This window comes from Bemisia tabaci, chromosome 9 (assembly GCF_918797505.1).
Source record: "Bemisia tabaci chromosome 9, PGI_BMITA_v3".
In the NCBI taxonomy this organism is placed as follows: Eukaryota; Metazoa; Arthropoda; class Insecta; order Hemiptera; family Aleyrodidae; genus Bemisia; species Bemisia tabaci.
The window spans coordinates 1,049,738-1,054,094 of record NC_092801.1 but is presented as its reverse complement, the minus strand read 5'-3'; positions in this window follow the sequence as shown (position 1 = coordinate 1,054,094).

The window sequence follows — 4,357 nt, the reverse complement described above, 5'->3', positions numbered from 1 at the left end:
TGAAGGCGTTTCAAATACCATTCCGTCACGTTTCATACATAGATTCAACATATAGCTGTACCTTATCGATTAAAAATACGAAATATCTGCCAGTTGTTTCTGAAAAACATTGTTTTTGAAGGATCTTGGAAACGTTGCTAAATTGTGTCAGAAATATGTCAGGTTACATTCTCACAAACTTCGAACTTCCAAGAATTTCTGCAGCCAACGTTTTAAATATGTTTTAGAAATGTTTCCAAAATATTTAGTTGATCTCCTTTCCCAACATATCGTACACACAATCTAATATGAATCTGTGCCTGGGACGTTAAAAAAAAAATTGACACAATTACAAATTTTTTCCGATGGATGTCAATAAAGGTTCAATGATTTTCACATAAATTGTGGCAGAAATGTTCCCGTAACTATATGTTTCAATCATAGGCTTAGCTGTGACAATGGTTTTGAAATGTTTTTGAAACCTTTCTGCTATAGTTTATTGAACGGACTGCAAATATTGACAAACACATAGCTGACACAATTCTTACACATTTTTGGGTGGGTTTATTTATGCCTTTTTGAAATAAATTTGAAACGTTTCCAACCTATTTTTAAAAAAGTTTGAATGACCGCAATTCGAAACATTTTCGATTTGTTTTCAATACGTTTCAAAGACACGGCCAACTTGCCCATTTCAGGTATTCGTTTTGAAAATTTGTTGGAAACATATGTCAATGACTAATCCGAGATTGACATAATTTGAAACATTTTAAAAACATTCCATTGTGTAACTGTGCTATTAGGGATTTTGGACGGGAAACTTGAATTTCTGGTCAAACTTTGAAAATTTGAAAATCCGAGATGGCGGATGTGGCCTAAAATGCTATCTCGGGCTGCTCGACCTAACGTGGTGAATCTTGGTTGTATAGGGGGTATTTCTGGCCGGGACCCTCAATTCCTAGCCGAGTTTCGAAAAATTGAAATTTTTCAAATTTTGACATTGAGCTAGTTCAGTGATTTTGATTTTTGCGTTTTTTGACGTATTTACTACGCAATAAGCCACAAATAATTTCTCCGATATTTTTCGCATTTCAACCACGAAAAACAAGTTTGAGGTTGCGTCTTCTGAGCTCCCCTTTAAATGTGTGTCCGAGGAATGAAATATCCCCCAGGGGGATCTTACTCAAGTAAGGTCATTTTCGGCCACATCCACCATCTTGGATTTTCGAATTTTCAAAATTCGATCAGAAATTCGAGTTTCCCCGTCCCAAAAATCCCCCCTGGACCCGAAAATCAGCAGATCGATTGAACAGGAGCCGAGATAGCATTATAGGCCACATCCTAAATCTTGGATTTTCGCATTTTCAAAATTTCACGATTCACGGGTTGTTGACCTATTCAAGGGTTTATCTATCAATTCCAGGAATTTTTCAAACGAATCACGGGGTTGTTGTCAATCGATTCACTGATTTGCGGATCGATTCGCTGGTTTTTGATCGATTCACGGTCGTTAATCGAATCAGTGCCGATCAAATCACGTCAATCGGTTCATGTTCTAACTTTTCGATCGATTCATGTCGGTCATGTCGGAATCATGACACTGGTTTTTCAATAATTTGTCGATCGAGTCGGTGTTGATCGATTCATGCTTTCATTTTTTGATCGATTCATGTCAATCAAATCTATAAACCCTCCCGTCCAATTGCATGTTAATATTTGCCACCATTCTCGGAAATATTAGCCAGTCGGTAGGTATCCATATTTGGCACACCCTGTTTTTTGTAGAATATTTTTCCGCAGGGACAATGCACCTTCCCCCTTTCCTCGTATGATGGAGGGAAGGGGTGTTTTCTCTGTGGGGGTAACCCTCCAGTTTGTAATAGTGACACCAGGGTCGTCTCCCTATGCAGTCAGTGCTAAAACAATCTATAGTTCCTAATTGCAAAATGAGCTTCCCCGGATTCTTCATTTTGCAATAAGGAAATAAGCCTTTTTTTGTAATTATTGGCAACAGTGTGATGTTTTTGACAAATCTGTCAACACAGGGTGTTAAAGGAACTCATAGCTATAAAATGAACCATCAAACCGCAACATTGATCGTTTTGATGAAAAACGCCAATGGTTTTTGCAAAAGTTGCTCTCCTGAAAACCTACCGTTCTGCCTATAGTTCCGAATTGCAAAATGCTATCCATCTAATGTCTGGGAACCCTTGCCCAAAATTCAATTAGCAGTTGAAAGAGACGACAGAACAACCCTTGCAAGGAGGAGGGTGCGGGTGGCGCGGTCCACAACCCGAGCCCAGGTAGTTAATAAGCCACCCCGAAGGCCTCCAACGGAGGAAATTCGAGCAGTCCATTTACGGACATTTTGCTCAGCACGTACTCACGCCTCTGTGCTATACAAATCAAATGATTTGTTATGACCGTCATTTATATAAAATGCAAGCTCTTTTTAGAGGTATCGGTCACTACTGTTTTTCCGTTGGATTTTCCCATACTAGCGAGAACCTCAACAGAAAGGACCTCAACCTCATTTGAGGTTCTCGCTAGTATGGGAAAATCCATACGGAAAAACAGTAGTGACCGATACCTCTTAAAAGCTGCATTTTATATGTATATATATTTAATTAAACAAAAATCACGAGTACTTTTCCAACCTTTTTATTACATTTGCAATCTTCACACTACATTATATCACACCGACGTTTCGGAGACAATTTTCTCCATCTTCAGGGCAGACGAGTTATTCATAACTGAACGAGGCAAAAACACAGAAAGCAGCAAGAGACCAGTTTAACGATAACAGGAGACCATGACGAACATCACACAAACAATAACAAATAAGCCCCCCCGCAGAGAGGTAGTAGGTACTCATACAGAATGAAGGTTATCAGAGATTAGAAAAATATTCTCAAAGTGAGCAAACTCAGTTCTAGAATTTACAGCATTTTGGTTATTTAAAATACATAACCCCCTCCAAATTCAACCTAATCTGTTCATTCCTCTCTCTCTTCAACACCCTGGTGTTATTGAAATCAAAGGAATGACCCTTTTCTCTCATGTGTTGCTTTAGCGCCGTCCACTCATGTTGATTAACTTATGCCCATCCAGCCTTTATGCAGATATTGGGATGGACTGCCCTATATAGAAGCCTTGCCAATCTCCACACGGTATCTCATACACTACTCCTGACAGCTTTTCAGTGGGATTTTTGACTTCGAACAAGACTGGAATTTTGTAAATTTGATTTATTAGAAGTGACTAAAGTGTAGCCCAGCGGCTTTAACACGGATCTAATCTTTTCTGAGCAGGAGGAAACGTACGGACATACAACAAATTCGGTTTTTTCGAACAATTTGGAGGGGGAAAGCTATCATTACAAATTTCACTACATTCTCAAATATAGAGTTGACAAGGTGCTTGGGATAACACTTTTCAATAACAATTTTTTTAGCTTCCCTTATTTTTTCCTTGCGGAGCATGGGATGAGTATGTAGGCATACGCGTCTTGCCAAATTCTTAATTACATTGATTTTTTGAGAGAGAGGTTGTGCAGACACAAAAATTCAGATATCTGCCGCGAAAAGTAGGTTTTGTAAACCACGATGTACAAATATTACTCCCTTGTTTTATAACAAGAACATCCAGGAAAGCTATTGCATTATTGGCTCATATTCAATTGAGAATTTAATGTTACTCGAAACATGTTGAAGAAATGGTAAATACTATTGAGATCGTCCTTATGACAACATAGAATTATGTCATCCGCAAAGCGTTATAAAATAACGTTAATACGGAAAAACTTCACACATTTTTTCTTCAAAATATTCCATAACCAAGTTGGCAACACTGGCACTCACCGGTCCACCCATCGCTAGTCCGTCAATCCGTTTGTAGCAATCTTCTCCAAACTTAAAAATTGTTGAGTCTAAACATGCCCTAATACCCTCTAGGAATTGCTCTTTGGGTAAGGTTGTATGTGGGACAATTAGTGGCCATTTTTCCGTGATAACGTTCAAAGCTAACTTTATGGGAATATTTGTGTACATTGATTCGACATCAAACGATGCTAAAACGAAGTCATCAGGAAGAATTTGGCTTTTTAGAAATTCTATAAATTCATACGAATTTTTGACAGTATGGCCAGTTTTACCTACTACTTTTTCCAATATATTGCCAAAATATTTGGACATATTATAAAAAGGGCTATTTATTGAGCTCACTATTGGTCTCAATGGCATTCCAGGTTTGTGGGTCTTTACAAGTCCATATATTCTACAAGGGATTGCATTTAGAATTGTTAAACTCTGCATTGTGGATTTGCCTATCCAATTGTTCTGGAACCATTTTTTTACAAGGGCGTTGTTTTTATTTTGTA